The sequence below is a fragment of the Vipera berus genome (genome assembly GCF_964194415.1).
Source record: "Vipera berus genome assembly, chromosome: 8".
NCBI classification, from domain to species: domain Eukaryota; kingdom Metazoa; phylum Chordata; class Lepidosauria; order Squamata; family Viperidae; genus Vipera; species Vipera berus.
The window spans coordinates 9,406,854-9,426,890 of NC_138211.1; positions in this window are offsets into that span (position 1 = coordinate 9,406,854).

The following is a 20,037-nucleotide window of genomic DNA, read 5'->3' on the forward strand; positions in this document are numbered from 1 at the left end:
GGACCCTCTTAACAAAAGAGAATGTGCTTGGTTAAGAAATAATTGTACAGATTGTGATGCCATCTCTGATTCTGAGAAGAGTGTTGTAATTTTTAACGGCTGGGGAAATAATCTGGAGATGAACTTAACAAGGCAGCTGGTCTTCGGAAGGCGATGTCTTCCCTGTTGTGCAAACACCAGAGCACTCTGCCTCAAACCTATGGGACACTATATCAGACTCAGTTATTGCATGTCAGAGGAGAAACTACCAGTCCAATATTCAGACTTGGAACTGAGATTTTTATATTAAAACCTCCGCTCCCCACTCTTAGAGTAAGAGGAACTACTAAGTCATCCTATCCTTATAAATTTTTTTTAAACATTTTTAGAAAGTACTGAATTTTAGCCCGTTGCCATTTTTATTTTCTAAACCACCTCTTTAAAGCCCGAAGTCGTATTTGGAGATTTCACAACCTATCGGCTTCCCATTTATTTATTTTCATTAAAATACTCTTTAAAAATAATTAAGTCAAGTAGGGCAGAGACTCGAAAGAATCGAGAATATATTTGTGACTGTGGGCATTGCATTGCCTAGCTTAAAACATGCAGAATGAACACCACACAGCCCATAGGAAGGGAGTGAAGTCAGCTAAGTAACAACCTTATATCTGAAATTTCATGGCCCCGCTCCCCGAATAAGAGCAGAGAGACTCGGCCAAGGGGTGGAAGTGGGGAAGAGAAGTGTTGTATTTAATGAGGTGACTTCCAGTTGTAAATGAAACAGGGCGGGGTATATTGTATGAACTTCGACCCTTGCTGTCCATCTCAGCTTTTATCCGAGAGTTTTATGAGCTGCATAAAGACCCACCACAGCTCAGAGCACCACAGTTGGATTTAAAGGGGAAGGGGACGAAGGAAAAACACAGGAGCTCTTGTGAGAAGGTCAGGAAAACCATCTCGGTTATAGAGAAAAGAAAAGAAAAGAAAAGAAGAAGAAGAAGAAGAAGGAGGAGGAGGAGGAGGAGGAAGAGGAGGAGGAAGAGGAGCAATTTCTTCTGTTTCTGAATTAGAGCCTGACTTGCATCCATCCATCCATCATCTACCTACCTATCTATCTATCTATCTATCTATCTATCTATCTATCTATCTATCTATCTATCTATCTATCTATCTATCTATCGCTTGACTGAATTAGTGCCTAACTTGCTCCTAACCTATTTAAGACAGGTGTGGGCAATTAATTTCCCCAAGAGGCCACAAGGGAACCTGGGACAGTTGTGGCTGAACCCATAGGGCTGTGAAGGTGTGTAGGCATACACACATGCACATACATAAATTGAAAACAAAAATATAGCAGTCACCTTCCAAATAAAAGCAATCCACGAGAGCTGGACAGGGGCAGCCAAAGGGCCAGATGTGTCCTGGAGGCAGTAAAATGCCCAAATCTGGTCCAAGATGTAGGGACACTTCCTGCACAAATCCTTAATTACAATCTAGAAACAATATCACATACAGGTAGTTCTTGATTTACAAGTGGTCACCTAGTAAACATGCAGCAATCCTCCTGTGGTCCCAATAATCATATTTTTGATCCTTGGCAATTGGCCCACATTTGCAGCATCCCATACATGACATTAATTTATGATTGTTTTGCTGGAAGCTGGAATTTACTTCTAGTTTCCAGCAAAAAATGCCCTTTGTGGATGCTCTTAACAACCATGGTATTTGCTTACTGAGTACTGCAAAAAGGACATAAAATCAGGTGCAATCATCTAGTGACCTACTAAATGACTGGCATGACTTACCACCATAATTTCAGGGTCAATTACGGTGATAAGTCGAAGACTTACATAGTTGCATTTTAAGGAAGGCTAAGCTAAAGCATTAGACATGAGTTGCTATTTGGAGAACAGATGAATAAATAATTCTGCTCACTCAGATTTGCCTGATGAATTCTAATGGACTTCACAAGCTGCGGAGCAGTTTGTACAGCTTGCTAAACCAGGCTAAAATAGAGTTGGGCAAATTAGTGGTTCAGGGTTATATGAGAAATTGAGACACCGTCTTAGCCAGAGATATCAGCCAGGCCATTGTGGGGTGGTGGTACGGGTGTAATGTGTTATATAAACACAGACAGTGCATTTATGGGGTCGAAAATTTTAATTGTTGGTGTAATCTGACATGGACAATTATCCCCATCTACAACTCATCCCTTGCAGCCATCCAGCGGTGTGAAGTTATGCAGCCTTTATATAGTCGGTAGCTTGCCTCTCCATGAAGGAAGAGGAGAGTTGAAAGAAATTCTGTCTAAGCCTTCTTCCATTATTGGAAGGAATGTTTTTCATCCCCTCCTCTCAAAACATTCTTTGATGAAAATGAAGCAGATTGAAGTCAGTAGCTGCTCTTGGGCAGCCAATCTGGAACCAATCTTGAGGCTTTAGATTCCTCCTACAATTGTTCCAGAACACCGTCCTGCTTCTCAGGTTAAATACGAATACAGCTGGTCCTCAACCACAACTGAGCCCGGAATTTATGTTGTTAAGTGAGACCTTTGTTCAGTGAGTTTTGCCCCATTTGATGACTTTTCTTGCCACGTTTGTTAAGCGAATCACTGCAGTTGTTAAGCTAGTAACACGGTTGTTAAGGGAATCTGGCTTTCCCATTGACTGTGCTTGTCAGAAGAGTCGCAAAAGGGGATTGTGTGACCCCGGGACACTGCATAACCGTCATAAATGTGAACCAGTTGTCAAGCATCCGAATGTAAATCACGTGACCCTGAGGATGCTGCAACACTATTCATAAGTGTGACAAATGGTCATACGCCCCTGTTTTTCAGTGCCGTTGTAACTTTGAAAGGGTCACTAAAAGACCGGTTGTAAGTTGAGGGCTACCTGGAGTGCGAAATGTTTTGCTAGTGTTTTAAATCTCTCTGGTCCTGCCCAGCTCCACAGCTGACTGGTGTGTCTTTTTACTGCCCAGTTTGGAGTGGTGCTTTAGGAGCCCTGAGGCACTCAAGGAGTTAAGTGGTTTCACGCATTCACAGATGCCCTTTAATGAAACCAACAGGCATGATATGTTTGTTCCCACAATGGGCCAGGCCCCAGGGAGGAGCTGAGCCCCCCAGCTCTTCTCAACTGTCAGAAGGCGCTGTGATTGAAGCTTGCAGCAGCAGGGGAGGGATATGTGAAAGAATTCACAAGCGCCCAAAAGACATCAAATTCTGGGAAAGCCACCAGACTGTCTTTTCCTCTCTTCATCCCTCCCATCTCTGTCTTTCTCCTCCCCCCCCATCACCGCAGTGACGTGAGAAAATCCGAAGAGATTTCGAGTCTGGCTGAACTGCAAAAGAATTAGGTGGTGGTACTGGGTACCAGCCCCACTCAGGGTGTAACTGGGTTTCACAACAAGGAGATAGGCACCAGGAGAGCAAGAATACACTGCCAACAAAGAGTCATTCCACTTATCTCTTTCTTATGTGGCTGGTGGCCACAGAGTTCTATGAGGAAAATCCCTTCCCCTCCCCCTCATATACAGGTTATACAACTGAACTATAAACTGAAATTCATTAACCCTAAATTGGTTTGTTTTAAAGTTTGTACCAAGAAGTGGGGAGGAGGAGGAATGGGCAGTCCTTGATTCTGTCTGAGCTTGATTGCTTTCTTGAAGACGTTTCGTCATCAGTATTAGTAGGAAGTGAGGAATGTGGAGGAGGAGGAGGAGGAGGAGGAGGAGAATTTTCAAGGACTCAAAAGAGTTTCAGATTATTATTTTTTGAGCCAAGTGATTTTTACAGCAACCTAAATCTTGATTTGCATCTTCCACTTGTCTCAAATTCAGAATTGTGTCAACTCTAGTGGTTTATATTGCCAGGTTATCATTGATCAGCTTAGAATATAAAGGGACCTGAAAATCTAGCTGTTCTGATGGAGTCAGAGGCCTTAATACAGACATGTCAAACACAAGGCCCGGGGGCCGGATCTGGCCCGCGAAGTGGGTTAATGTGGCCCGCGAAGCCATCCTGGAAACAGTGAGGGAACGGCCCCCACTGCCTTGGCCCTGGCCCAGAGACCCTCCTCCTGCCAGAGACCCTCAGATCTGTCCCACTCCAGCCCAGGACCCCATAGGGACCCTTGAGGAGAACGATGTAGAGCTGGCCACGCCCACCCAGTAGGCCACACCCACCCAGGCCACACTCACCCGGCCCCCTGAGGGCAACCGCAATGCTGATGCGGCCCTCAATGAAATTGAGTTTGACACCCCTGCCTTAATAGAAAAGAGGTCCATAATTTCAAGGATTATCTCTCAAATTTAATGTTAACTACATTAGTAATTTAGACTCCATGAGAAATGACTGTCAATTGACCCAAAGGCAAAATGTTCCCAGCCATGCCTTGATGCTAAGGGTGATTTCCTGCCAGACAACCGGAACTACACTTGGCCATTCAAAAGCTACTTTGGCCCTTTTATAATTATCTGAAGACAGCAATCTTATTTCAATTATTCTTTGCAAGCACTTGGAGAGAAAGGAGTTTTATTTACTGCAAAGTACCTCAAAGTGCCTTTCCAAAAATGTTGCCAAGAAAGAAAGAAAGAAAAAGGTGGGGGGGGGATGAAAGCTTACAGTCCTGGGAGACCAGAACAAGAGAGAACATAGAGTCAATCAAATGCCCATTTTTTGTCTGCGGGGAATCTGAAAGCTGTCCTCAGCTATGTTTATTTTGCATTGACTCAGCAGTATCTTTAGGTTAACTGCAGCTTATTAAGTTCAGGCAGTGTGATCATTGTACTTCCCCATCTCTGAGGTTTGTGTGGTTTTCTTTGATATGAACTCCTAGAAGAACTCTTATTTAACCACTGAATTGTGGAGCCATCAATGGAATTCAATAACGCTACAATAAATAGGATTGTGATCTGATGAGGTTCTAAATGAATTATCTATCTAAAGCCTTGCATACATCTTCCTCTACTTATCCTACTTTATCAGAGAGATTTTTTTTTAAAAAAAAGATAAATGTGTAAATCTACCCAATGCATAGTTCCTTAAGGCAGAGGTCCCCAACCTTTTGAGCTCCAGGGACCGGTTATGTGGAGAGAGGTCTTTCCATGGACCAGTGTGTGGTTTTGTGTGCTGCCTACATCTCGAGGATGGGGCTTTGCTTGTTTTGGCAGGCCAGCTGCTGGCATGCTGGGGCCCAGTACTAGTCCGGATCAGGGGTTGGGGACCCCTGCCTTAAGGAACATTAATCTAAGATCTTCAGTGAGAAGTTGTCCATCGGATGGACAGCCTAGTGATGGTGATGGATTGTGAAGGTCCCAAAGGTGTTTTTCCAAAAGGGAACTGGACTTTCTTTGTTTTTTCTTTGAAAAATGTCTGACTTGTCATCCAAGAGAAATTTTAAAGAACTGAAGAAGCTTCTTGGATGAGAAGCAAAACATTTTCAAAGAAGAAAACCAAGGAAGTCCAGTTGCCTTTTGGAAAAGCACCTTTGGGACAACCGTGACTTGGATGACTGAGAATACCCATAGGCAGGATTGTGAAGACATTGTTCACAAAATTAGAAAAGATTCTGCAGAGAAGCAGTGGGCTTTGTCCAAGGATTGAAACATTTTCCTTCAAGTGAGATGGCAGGGCACTACAGCAACTCTGGAAATGGGGTTAATCCTAATTGCTTGGCTGTGGCATGTGACTCTTCAACTGTTGTGATAACATAAGCCTTGGCTGCACACATCACCCTTATCTCTGTCTTGAAACCAAGAGCAAAGATTTGATGGATGTGCTTATTATCCTTCTCTTGATTTATAGCCAGCCTGTAGGTTCATGGCTGTTGGCTGACATCAGTATGCATGGATTGTTCATTCCCCATTTCCCTGAAAAATTCTCCCTCCCTCTCCCTCTATGGAAGACAGTGAGATATCTCTTTGGCTTGCTACCTTTGGGTCAAAAGGTCATCTGTCTGGAATTGATGGGGAGATACAGCCAGACTTGGAATTTCTGAGTGCAGGGTAAATGTCTTTCTGTTCTCCACTTTAAAAAGGTTTGATTTATGATGGTTGGATAATTTTATGATATTCTCAAGGAAAAAGGCCTTGAACTGAAACTTTTGTACTAACAGTAGTTCCCGTATGGTGTCTCCGCAAATATAACAGATTTACAGGCTAATGGTGTATGAAAGGGACAGCCGATGACCTTGTGTTAGGATTACAGGGAATGGACTAAATTAAACTATCGATCTATTTGGTTCGGTCTGGTCTTCTTCAGTCTCCTGGTGTGCTTCCTTTGTTGATGGACAGCACCCAGATTTCCAATCAGCAGACCTACCCATTGCGGTGATTGGGCTTTATATTTGAGATATGTTTGAATATTAGTAGCTTGGATTGGTAGCTGGGCTGTTGGTTTGATCTCCGAGCTTGATGATTTGGCTACAAACGTTTCATCTCCATTCGGGGGGGGTGGGTACATCTTCAGTGTGCTTTGAATTGTGCTCGTCTGTCAGAGCACTGGCCTTTAAATACCTTTTTGTGTGACATAAATTGGTGCGAGTGTTATTTGTCCGGATGTTTCTGAGTCACAGTCTGGTTTCAGGCTGCTTAATTGGCTGGTTGTTGTTGCTGGGGCATAGTCTTTGTGTTTAAGTATCATCTGTGTGATGCAAATGGTGTTTATTCAGTGGTGCGATTCAGCCAGTTCGCACCACTTTGGCAGAGCTAGTTTTTTGTTGCTCAGACCCAGAACAGACTTCCGGAAGTGGCATCCACACAGAGAACCGGTTGTTCATATATTTGAACCCCACCACTGTGTTTATTCATTTAGTTGCCTCTGAGTCATGTCTGATTTCAGGTTGTTTGGCTGGCTGGCTGGCTGTTGTTGTTGAGACGTGGTCCAGTTTTTTTGTGGGGGGGGGGAGAGTTGTGATTTTTGTTGCTGTGTGATGGGGTGCCTATTTGTTCATTTTAAATGCTGCCTTCAGGATTGAGGTTGAAGTAGTTCTTTTGTTCTCAGCAGTTGATAGGATGTCAATGTGTCTGTTTATTGGCTTATTGGTGGAGAACCAAGGCTTCAAGAATTCTCTTTCTACCCTTGATTTCTCTTTGGTTACAACTGTGGTCCTGGTTAGATCAAACCTGTGTCCTTCTGAGTCTTCATGGATGGACATCAGGGCTTTATAGTATACATGAAAGGCTGGTGTATAGCCATTGGTAGCTTTCCATCCCTTTTTAATAATATAATGATGGACCCAAAGAAACTTTTGTTTGCAAATCCCAAAGGTGCTTTTTCACAAGGCAACTGGACTTCCTTGTTTTTCTTTGAAGACGTTTCACTTCTCATCCAAGAAGCTTCTTCGGCTCTGACTGGATGGTGGGGAATGGAAGGATTTATACTCCTTGCAGACAGCTGGTCATTTGCATTCTTTTAGAGAGCCGTTGAGGCCTCCTGGGGTTTTATCTGTGTCATCAGGGAAATGTCTTCGAAGAAAAACAAGAAAGTCCAGTTGCCTTAGGAAAAAGGACCTTTGGGATAACTATGACCTAGATGACTGAGAATCTCCATAGACATTTTGTCTGCAAAGCAGCTATGAGAAGCGAAACATCTTCTTCAAGGAAAAAAAAAACAGTCCAGCTGCCTTTTGAAAAAGCACCTTGAGATAACTATGATCTGGATGACTGAGAATCTCTGTCATCTATCTGATGTATGTCTTTCTCATCAAAAATCATGGGCAGCTTAAAAATTGGGAGCTTGCTATCTCTTCATTAAAATGCACAAAATCTGTTCAGTCTACCTGAACACAGCAAGCACTGTCAGTGGCTATATCTTCATTTAACATTCTGAGGGCAAGACGTATTGCACAAAATTCATTTCTTCGTCATATTCTTAGAAGGAGTCTACACCACTAGCTATTCTTTCTGGCAGGAACTTGTCTCAAATTACACTTGGAACTGGGGAATGGAGAGAGAAGGAGCAATTTGGAAATAGATCAACCAACAAAATCCGGCAATGGGTTTTCCACATTTCCCATCTGGCTCACAGGATCATAGCCTGGTTGTCAGTGACTTGAGATTCACAGACAAATGCACAAAACGGTTATGCCATTCTGGCTGTGTATGTGTAACTGGAGAGCACAGCTCACCTTGTGAGCCACACCATCCGGCCTCTTCATTTAGAAAAATATACGACCTCTAAGCTCTCTTGAAATGATTTGTGGAGAGAAACTCTTGGGCCTAGTCAGCTCCTAACAGTCCTTTGTTTCGGATCATGTGTTCATAATGTCTAGTGTTCCCATTTTGATTTCAAAGTTTTGATCGTTCCAGAATGACCATAAAATTTCCTTTCCTCCTTTCCTTTCCTTTCCTTTCCTTTCCTTTCCTTTCCTTTCCTTTCCTTTCCTTTCCTTTCCTTTCCTTTCCTTTCCTTTCCTTTCCTTTCCTTTCCTTTCCTTTCCTCTCCTCTCCGCTCCTCTCCTCTCCTCTCCTCTCCTCTCCTCTTCCTTGCTTCCCTCCCCTCCCCTCCCCTTCCTCTGTGCAACTCCAACAGAATTTCCTTCTGAGCAACTGTGAACAGGGTTGGTTTTCATTTCCACTTTACCACATATAAAGGCAAATTGCAATCCTAAAGCACAATAGAATCCCCTGAAACTTGTTAAGTTAAAATAAAGCCTACACAATGGTGCTAATATTGATAAAGCTGAGATTTCAGGTGACGGAAACACAGCTCCACTCTGATAATTCCCACACATTTCCTTTATCCGGATGATTTCTCAAGGGATGATCTTAGTGATCATAGTGAGCACAACACTTGCTACGTAACTGACTTTATAGGAAACCATGAAATGATGCTCAGTTATGTCCACAGCACTGGCCAAGTGGCGGCCATTGAAGACAGGCAAATCACTGTTTGACATTGCATCCAACACCACCATGTTGGCTTACGTGCAGAGAATCGCTCTTGTCAGCTCCTGCATAAGGACCTTCCCTGTGTTGCTTCCATTTGTCTCTGGCCCAGGGTTGTTCAGTTTGACTGGTGCTATCTTTCCAGGATCTGTGGCAGAGACCTTTCCTACTAGTTAATTCCTGATGGTTCTGAATTAGGGTTTGAACTTCTGCCTTCAAAGCATAACCCTTCACTATGCATCTATAATGTTTCCTCAGTCATACCTAACTTTTATCATAAAATTCCAATAGCCCTCACCAGGGTCAATTTCACTGTGTGTAGCCTAAAGCAGAGCCTTTGGCTGTGAGATTGAGACCTCCCAAACAGACCTTTGAGCCCCACAATGATTAACTTGCATCATTTAGGTCCGCCTGATGTATCAGGTAACATGACGGAAGATCACCTGTTCCCTTAAGGTGCAGCTCTCAGTCTACATTTGGTCTCTTACGGTACAATAGAGGAACGTCTTTTCTTTTGCTTTCATTGCTATGGAAGTTTCTTCGGCTGTTTTCATCCCACGTGTTTCTGTGATGACTTTAAAATCTGCCAGTGATGCCATTTGAGCTTTCAGAGTCCTCCATCCTAAGATACTACTAGGCAGTTCAGCAGAAAAGTCTCTTGCAAGCAAGAAGCATCTTGTTCCTATTTTCTCAGCCGGAGGTCTTGGCAGAAATGCTTCATTTCCGGAGACAGAATGAACTTTTAATGTACCAAGAAAGAACATCTTTGGGAAAAGAGAAAAAAAATGAAAGAAGTCATGAAATGTTGATAAGTGAAGGCACATTAGATTAAATCAAGTAAATCATCGCCTTTCTCAAAGGAGATAGGATTCCATGGATTTTCCAACACTGTGCTTTCCACTTCTGTTGATGACCATATTCTAACAGAATTCCAAAATTCTTTTATCTCTGTGGATAAGTAAACGTACTTGGAATGCTACAAGATTATTGAAGGAACAGGCAAGTCCCAGATGTTACCTGTTCAATGTTTCCAGATCCATATCCATCTGTCTTCCCTATATTAGTGTCCTCCAGATGTGTTCAGTCTGACTTCCAACCAGCCACACTTTTAGAAGATGCCAATAAAGGCACATTGATTATTGGACAATGCCTCCCGTGATACAGGAATATTGTATTCTCAGTCTTGATATTGAAGGCTGTAATGGCTTGATTTTATACATTTTTTTTCTTGCTGTATTTCTTGCTATTGGTTTTTACCCCTAAACTGCAGTGGCCTTTACTCTAAAATGCATGTGTTGTATACTTTTTTTAAAAAAAAAATCAAATCCCTGTACCTAGATATGAAGGAACAAGTACAACGTCAAAAGAAAGGCAACCAATGGAAGGCTTTGGCAGATTTTTGAGTTGCAAACTCTCTACGTTTCAGTTTTATGAGCTGAAAAGCTATGGGAGGAAATGTGGTCTGTGATTAAATGGCTTCTATAGCTGTGTCCTAAGATGGAATCAATTATTCATTGCTGACTGGCCTGTAGGCCTCATCGGCCTTGTTTCATTCTCTTTGACGATAGAGGAACCCGGGTTAACAGTGCTCAGAGCAGGCAGGGGTGATTAAAACAATCCAACAGCAAAAGCTGGAGAGCAGTGATGAAGAGTGTCGGAGGAAGGGTGAGTGTACCAAATTGGCTCATTTCCTAGTCTGACCTAGAAGATGATCCAAAGGGATGCAAGGCAACCTGAACACACCACCAGTGGGACTTGGCTAATTTTGTGCATCACTTCCTGAGATTTCTTTTCCATTCTGGCACAGGCTCAGGCTGAGGTTTTCAGCATCTGAGGGAACCAAACTTGGCTTTGTATTCAGTTTTCGAGACTTGCCAGATTACTAGAATAACCATCGGCTCCAAAGGAAAGATGCTGTTGGATTTTAGAATTGGGAGGGGGGCAAGGGGATTTTTTTCCCCCCCAAGAAAAAGAGAGAAAGTTGAAACTGACGCTTAAAGTAAGACAGCTGACTGCATATGGGCTACTTTTTGTTCTACAAACTTTTCCAGTCAGTGAAGTTGTGTGAATTGGTGATACTGGAAACAAACAAATAATTATCCCATAAGACAGTGTTTTTCAACCTTGGCAACTTGAAGAGGTATAAACTTCAACTCCCAGAATTCTACGCTGACTGGGGGAATTCTGGGAGTTGAAGTCCACAATTCTTCAAGTTGCCCAGGTTGAGAAACACTGTTCTAAGAGTCCCCAAATCTTTTCTCAGACATGAAGCTCAGGGAAAGATTCTTCCTAGACCAGGAGTAGGCAACCTTGGTTCTTTTATGACTCATGGACTTCAACTCCCAGAATTCCTGAGTCAGATAGCTGACTCAGGAATTCTGGGAGTTGAAGTCCATGAGTCATAAAAGAGCCGAGGTTGCCTACCCCTGTCCTAGACAGTTGAATCCCTAAAGCTGTTTTTGATGTTCCAGTCTTTTATTAATCCAGTGGCTAGGGATGATTGAACATATTGGAACCGAAAAATAAGGCATAAGATAATAAAAGAGACAAATGGGATTCCTATTTATTCAGTTAAATTTGATATCATCGCAAATAGTTATGCCAATACTTTCTTCCAGCTCCAAACTTTTAAAAAAATAAAATTAGCTTATAAATGTCCAATAAATTAGATTAGGTAACTGTAGACTAGTCTTGTGTTAGTGACCCTCTTCTGTTTGCAACACAAGTCCAAGCCTATGGAGATTGCTAAAAATGGAAGACTTTGAAGTTGGGGCACGTAGTGACTGCTCTCCATCTTTCTTACCCTATTTAAGAGGCAGTTGTTATTTCAAAATTTGCATCTATAAATTAACAACCTTGCATTTATTATGCATTCTTCTCCTCCTCCCTGTTTTAGTGAAATGTTTTGTTTTTGATGAGGCATGGATTTCCTATATCTAGCTGTCTATATGTCTTTACCGTCCTCAGACTGAAGCAAAATGGGAACAGAACAGCATGGGGAGTTTTTAAAGATATTGTTACTGGCAAAAATCTATGATTTCCACTAAAACGATATCTATCCTCCTCCAGAACAAACTGGGGAAGAGGAGAAAAGAATGTCTTAAGTTTTGTTTTTTTTAATATATACCACCCATTGGAACACGCAATGTTTTCTTGTCACATAATGATTCTCTCAGCCTTTGCTCTTGGAGATCTAAGCCTTCCCTGACAGAAGAGGATTAGCAATAGGGAAAGATCAGATGGCCTGAGGTTTGTCACAAGCTGATTTATGAAGAATTCTGTAAGTCTTCAAGGAATTCATCTGAGGCTATGACAAAAGCTTATGATTGCCTTTGAGGTGGAAACTCAAAGAAAACAGACTGCTGCTACCAAACGTTTACTCAGACTGCTCTCCATCTGTTTTGCATTATTTATTTATCTGTTTACTTGCTTGATTGCTTTGCATTTTGTTCTACTCTATTCCAAAACTGGGGTGGGGTTGAAAAACTATGAGGATCAACAAATCCAAAACATAATGCTAATTTTGAACCAAGGCCAGGTTGATTTCTTGAAACCGTGTGATTCATCCAATTTGACATATACAGTAATGTGCCTGCAATTTGGAAGAGGTGTAAAGGATTGGCTGGATAGCCTGGTTGTGGCTTATGGCCATTTTTTTTAAACTATCTAAAAGTCACCCTTTTTCTTATCATTTGTGTTTACTTGCAGATTATCTCAGCAAGGAGATGAGTGCTAATTCATATGTATTTAAGTGCAGAGTTTGGGAGTGATTGTTGGATGAGATCTGTAGAGACCAGGAATCAAATCTACCATTAATTCTGGGTTGATCAACAGCTGATACTTGGACAACAGGCTGAGCATGACCGTCATTTGCTTGAAGAGATTTGCATTGCTGTTCTACTCAAGGGATTGCCATTATTTCTAAATGAACAGTCATGCAGATTTGTGTCTTCTGCTGTGCTCTTTTCATTCATGCTTAAGCTATTTCTCAATCTCTTTTAATCCCATGGCAAAGATACCTGTTTAACCCAACCACCCAACCTGGTAAAATTATCGTGATGATGTTACCTGTTTTGGGTGATGAAATGTCTGCAAGAAAACAACCAAGCTCAGAGAGCACCGAGGACCTCTCCTTTGTGTCATTTACTGATTGACAGACAAATGCAAGGTGGTACCAATTCTAGCTAGCCAATATGTGGGGAAAACAGGAGAGAAACAATGCATAAACCCAACATTTATGCTGCCTTTCCTCTTATTCCTGTTGAAATTAATCACAGAAAAAGTCTGTTAAAATACAGCCATCATGGCTGAATATTTTTATTCATTCCAATTAACAAAGAAGTCTTGAGTGGAGGTTTTTTTCCTCTTCATGTGTAGCACCAGGACAGCAGTAAGAAGCTCTGACCAAAGACACACTGGCTTGTTTTCAGATTCCAACTATGAAAGGGGCCCAATAAATATACAGGAGCTTCCTGCCAGGCCTAACTTGGCATGGCTAATGTGATGGCTTCCAGGATAATATTCTCCCTAATGCTGGAAGACTACTTATTTTTCTAACCAGTGCTGCAAAGCTGGAGATATTCTGGGACAAGGCTAGAAATGTTAACAAAAAATCACAATGGACCTCTGTGGGAAGTGTGCATAAGTCAATGTGAAGAAATTTATCTCAGCCATAACTATGATGTTGGGATTCAAGTATGAACAAAGTAGAGTTTTGCATGAGGTTATGACATGCACTTCATCATTTCTGCCTGGTGCCCTTCTCATTATAAAAACTGATGTTTTGGATGATATATTATTTCTGTTTGGTGATCAGTAAATGATCAATGGTTTTAGAAAAGGGTGACTTAAGACTTCACAGTGATGATACTCAGTTCAAAATAAAGCACTTGGATTCTCTTAAACTTTTAATGTGTTGTGAGAAAGGAGAGGGTAGGACAAATAGGTGTGTAAATCCATCTTAAAGCAATATTTCTTGTACCAGGACAATTCAAAGGTCACAAAGTGCAAACTTTCAGGATATCCAGATTTTTTTCATAGGGGGATGAAGTTCTCAAGCAGGCTGAGATGACAGCAGTAAAACAACAACAACAACAACAACCCACTGATTTGATATCAAAAACCTAAAATCTGTTCATGAAAAATGGAAACCGCTTCTAAAGCAGCCGTCTGAATCTTGCAAAACATATAGTTGCTTTAGCAATTTGAAAAGTTATGCATTTCAACTCCTGGGTGGTGCAAAGAACTTCTTTTAAATCTTTGCGTAGTCCGAACCACAGGCAACATTTTACACCCTTATGGATAGAGTATCAAGGTAAATTGGCATTTCTTCCAGACCAAAGGGTTGTGTTTTTTTGTTTTTTTTTAATCTGACAGCTGCTGCAAAAGCAAAGATAAAAGGGCTAAGTTTCCTCTGTCTGAGTTTGGAAGCAAAGTTATTCTTACAAGGAAGGCTGGGAGGACTTGTTTGGCTTCTAAGTTTCAAACCTTTCCTATGAATTTAAAGGTCCAGAAGATGATCTCAGCAGATATACAACTGGTTTAACCGAAATCACAAATTTAGTTCCAGATGCTTACTTATACTTTCACCAAACCACTACATTCTGTTTCCTGTCTCAGCTAAAATGAGGGAAAATGAATACATCAATACTACAAAGCTGTGTTTAATAACTTTAATATACCCAAAGGCAGCCATATCAGGACTGCCACCACATTTATTCATGCACATACAGATATTTTATTCGTGCATACATGTAATCTACGAAAACTTCAAAAGTGATTGGGAAGAGGTTTTTCCAGACCTCTTGTGAACATAACATCCGTCTGCTTACTCAATGAAGCAGCCCAAATTTGTCCTTACAAACCTGAAAAATAATTGCTTCTGCCTTAATAGTCACATTAATATTAATACCCTTAACAATGACAATATTTTTGTTATTTTATTTTTCTCACATTTATAGATTTCTGTCTTAAGGTGGCTGGTCAGTATGATGAGGCCATTAGTTTAAGGCAGAGGTTTTCAACCTCAGGAACTTTAAGAAGTATGGACTTCAACCCCAAGCATTCCCCAGCCACAAGGGAAATCGTGAGAGTTGAAATCCATGCATCTAAAAGTTGCCGAGGTTGCGAAACATTGCTTTAAGAGGAATCCACACACACCAAAATGCAGATGTTGCTTCAGCTGTTCGTATGTAATGGGAAAAGGGTCTCTTTCTCATTCACTCAAACACATATACACACCCCTATTCAGAATCTCATTTATGTTACCCGGTCATTTTCCCTTTCCTGAGAAGGAGCCATTGCAATTGCCCAGGGTTGATGATTAAAAACAATTCATCAAAACACACAAACTGATTGAGTACTGCAAACATTTCAGCCTTCCAAAGTTCCTGGTTTTGACTCCCGGTCTAATATGGAGTCTAACTGGCTTAATCTCTCTAGCATGACCAATAGTTTTAGTTGTCAAATGGAGCACTTCTCCCCTGAAGAACCCATGAATTCAGTCCACCACAAACAACTTCCATGTTCATTTCTAAGTCTAGCCCTGAATTCTCATACTGAGGTCATCCTTTTTGAATCAGGTCAGTGCCTACATTAATAAGTTCATAGAGTGGGATAGGGGAGTCCACTCAGCCTGATTTTTTTAATTGCTGTTTCTGAGTTTAATGAACAAGTAACTGCCAAGAAACATCAGCAGTGGACCGCAAGATCCTTGGTCAGTTAGTTGATTTATTAAGAAAGCTCAGGATTTCCAGTTTAAAAGACCTGCTTGTCCCCGATTCATCTGATTGTTTTCTTGCTATCTCAGCTTCATGGAAATGTGACAGACCCCCCAAAGTGGCATGCAGGATGTTTTTAAAAAAGAATGGGGGTGGGATCTACCAACAGTTTTGAATTCTAATTGGCAGGTTCATATGGGATTGACAGATAGGCAGCCAGATTCAGCAATATAATTATGCATTCCCCTTGAGCAATAACTATCTGGGACTATTTGGTTGATGAGCTCCTGCACTTCAGAAGGTACCATTACCTGGGAAATGGGGAACACAGTATGTCTGTTTCCCCCTGCCCAGTCCTTGGCAGCTTTGGGTCCTCTGCCACAATTCTGTCTTCCTCATTTCAATGGAGTTGAGCTGTGACTTGATATTCTCTCTGAGGGATGAATTTTCTCTTGCTTTGCAAAGTCCAGTGAGCATTTTCAGATCCACAAGCCGGTTGCAACTGCCCAGCTGATGCTTTATGGAGCATCTCAATGCTGCTTCTAGCTTGGCTGATTTCTCAGCATTGAAACAGGAGGTTACTTTCGCGGAGGCAGGAGTGCCAAGAAGAAAACAACAAAGCTCTTTTCATCCTTCCTCGTAGGGGTGAGAAGAGGGAGGAAAGGGCTAGGAGGCATCACCTCCTTTTCCCTTTCTTGAGAAGCAATTACTGGAGTCTTTGGGGGATTTTTAATTGAATATTTGTCTTATAAACAGGAGCAGGACCTCTAGCCTTGATTAGGGGAAGCAGGGAGACAATGGCTGAGGTCATGTTTGCTTTTCATTCTGGATTAAGGATCTTTCATTGTTTCCAAAGCTCATAGATGGTAGCCTTGAGGATAATTAGTCTGAATTTTGCCTGTGCTCCTTTTATACTTTGCTTCTCCCCCTCATTTCCCAGAGCATTCCCTTGTGTGGACCTGTAACACAAACTCCTTGGTTTTCCTTCTATCAAGTTCTCTTGTGGGTTGTGCATCTCTGGATCAATTTCACCTGGCATGAACTTTGGTTCTCACTAAGAAGAGAGAGTAGGCATGTGGTTCTGTATATTCAATTCAAATCCACATGTATGGTCTGGAGAATTCTCTCCATGGATTATGTCTTAGAAGGATTACACCTCGTTAGCAATAGCACTTAGATTTATATACCGCTTCATAATTCTTTACAGCCCTCTCTAAGCGGTTTAGAGAGTCAGCCTATTGCCCCCAACAATCTGAGTCCTCATTTTACCATCCTTGGAACGATGGAAGGCTGAGTCAACCTTGAGCCAGTCAGGATCGAATTCCTGGTGGTGGGCAGAGTTAGTTTGCAATATTGCATTCTAACCATTGTGGCATTGTGGCTCTATAAAAGAACCTTCCATTTCATTGTAGCAGTCTCAAGTCAAGCAATATTCCTATGGAAAGTATCTTCCAACTTCTAGAAAATGATTATGAATAGGCTACACAATGTAAACCAAGAGATGCATAAGTAGAAATATTTTAGCATTAGCTATCTAGCTTATCGGGTAGGGATCTCCAGCATTTTTGGTCTTGGGCTAGCATGTCAATGTCTTCCCATGTGAAGTTTAGAGTCTTTAAGTCTCCCATGAATGTTCTTTGCCATGTAATTCAAGGGAATCCTTTTGGTCATTTGGCATGAGTGTGTGTGTGTCTGTTCCATCTCATTGCCATCTTGGGGGTTTGATTGTTTTCTTGGCAGAGAATATAACCTGCAAATGGGAGTCTTCTGTGTGTGACAATGTTATGTAGTTTAGAAGGAAAAATTCTGTAAATTTTTGGAGAACTAGAATGCTGGTATATTACTGATGAATGATGTCATTATACATGCAGGTGCTGCTCTACTTATGACCATTTGATAAACAATGGTTCAAAGTTACAACAGTAGTGGGGGAAAAAAGTATTTAAGGCCCATCCTCAAAGTTGTGACTGTTGTACCACCCCCCATGGTCATGCGATTGTGATGTGGGCAACCAGCTCTCATATACTACATTTACAACATCTTTAGGTCAGGTGATCCTGACCCACCTGCTTTCATTTCCCTCTTTCCCCAGCACTTTCTCTGTATTTGCTCCCACCTTCTTGCTACTGTAATTTCCTCCCTTTCACCCCATGCTAAATTATTCTGCCCCCCCTCCATAAAAGCCCCCAGACTATGATGCCCAATCTTGAAACGAGCATAAAACAAAGTTGGTCAGTTAAAGGAGAATGGGCCTTAAGTGAAAGCTACTCTGAATTTACCGATTTAGCATTCACCTAAAGTCAAGCTCTTCAGCCATGACCTTGCTCATAGTGCAGTGCCTTTGCATCTGTATGAACATATCTGCCAAACTACCTTTCCTCCTCCTATTTGATTTATTCTGATATGTGCATTTTGGTGGATTTATGTGCCAAACAACATGAGCTGGAGAATTTCCCAAATGTCTGGAGCCCAATGAATAGTTGCTTTAATTATCTCGGATGAGATCATGGAATAATTCTAATGCTCTGATGAATATTCTGCTAGGTAACTTATCTCTCTCTCTCTCCATCTCTCTCCCCCCCTCTCTGTCTCTCTCTGTGGTTTTACTTTCAGGTGTAACATGGTAGAGAGACATCATGGTCCACTATGCTTCTTCTCCCCTCTTTCGCTTCTCACGCGTGCTAAATGTCAGCCTTTAAAGTCATGCCATATGTTGTCTTCATGGATATAAAAATTGAGAGGTGTAATATCTGTGCAATCATTAGTCATGCTGATGACAAGGCACAACCTGCTCACCAGAAGCAAGACGCTCAAGCAATGCTTCGCAGCTGGAAACCCAACATCAAAAGAGTAAGTATGGTTTCAATGGAATGCAACAGTCTCCTTCGGTGACAGCGTTCCGTAAATAACATTAATGTAGCTTGGCACTGTTCCTGCCTTGGTGTTTCCTTTGTTCTCATGTAATAGGTAGCATTATTATTCACCCACTAGTTAAGCAAGACCCAATTTTCAGACTATGAAGCTTAGGAGCTCTTCTTCTTGAACACATTTGTGTAATTAGAACTGTTCCTGTGCCATTGGAATTTGAACCTTGCTGGACTCACATGGGGTTTTGTGTGTATGTGATCTGTCTTCTTTGTCTCACTATGCTTTGGACTTATTTATTTATTTCATCAATTTATATGGCCATCCATCTTGCAAATATGAACTGGGGCAGCCAACGACATGTCAAAGACTACAGGAAAAAGAATAGCAACAAAGGGTTAGGCCTTCAGTGGTTGCACAGGGCAAAATCAAACCGAACAATCATAAACATCTCTCAACAGGCCATCTCACCTCCTGACCTTCTGTCTCTGGAGCACATCCAAGTCTTCAACACTGTCTGAAATGCTGGCAAGGTCAGGGCCAATATAATCTCAGGGGGTATGGTGTTCTAGGGGACAAGCGGTGTAACAGAAAAGGGACATCTCCTTCGTCTTATTAGATGACATTCTTTTACTGAAAGGACCTGGAACGTCCAGTAGGATCAAGTGGGATGGATAGAAACCATGTTGTTGTTGTTGTTGCCACAGTTGTTAAGTGAATTGCTGAAATTAAGTGAATTATGTGGTTGTTAAGTGAACCTGGCTTGCCTCACTGCCTTAGATTGACTGAAATCGGCTTAGAAAGTTCTAAATGGTGATCACATGAACCTGGGATGCAGCAACCATTATAAACACATGCCAGTTGCCAAGCACCCAAGTTCTGATCATGTGATCATGGGGATGCTGCAGTGATCGCAACTGTGAGGACTGGTTTAAGTCGGTGCTGTTGTAACTTCATATAGTTGCTAAATGAATGGATGTATGTATGTACCTGTATCATGTCTTCAGAGGCTTGCTGGGCTCTCTGGCTAGCAGAGCAGCTTCACAGAAAACAGTATGTTTTCTTCACTGTGGTTTCTGCTTTTCCTTCCATTCCATTTCAATGGCTTCTTACCTCTGGCTTCTTCCGAAAGCCAAAAGTTTGGCCTGAGGAAGCTCCAATTTCCCTGCAGATCCTTGTACTCTTAACGTAGTGTCCAAGACTCCCTTTTCACCACTCAAGCCAATTTAAGCCTTTCAGATACAAATCTGCTAGCATCCCATTTGTTCTTCTATCTTTTGGTGGGCTTTTGTGACAGCACCAAAGGTTCAACTCAAGCAATTGTTTGCAGGACCACTGGACTCTTGATGGCCTCCTCAGAAGATAAACTGAAATGAAGGGGCTTTTGGGCACATCCATGCTAATTTGCCAAAAAAAAAATCAGCATGGTTCCCAATGCATCCTTGACCCTGTTCAGAAGAACCAGGTGTTGTGAAAGAATTATTTACAGAGCATGAATAGAAGCTTTAGAGGTTGGTGAGGCCTTTGCAGTTTTGAGGCTGAAATTTCTGGGACTGAAATGGCAAAACCAAATTTGTATTTTAGTGAA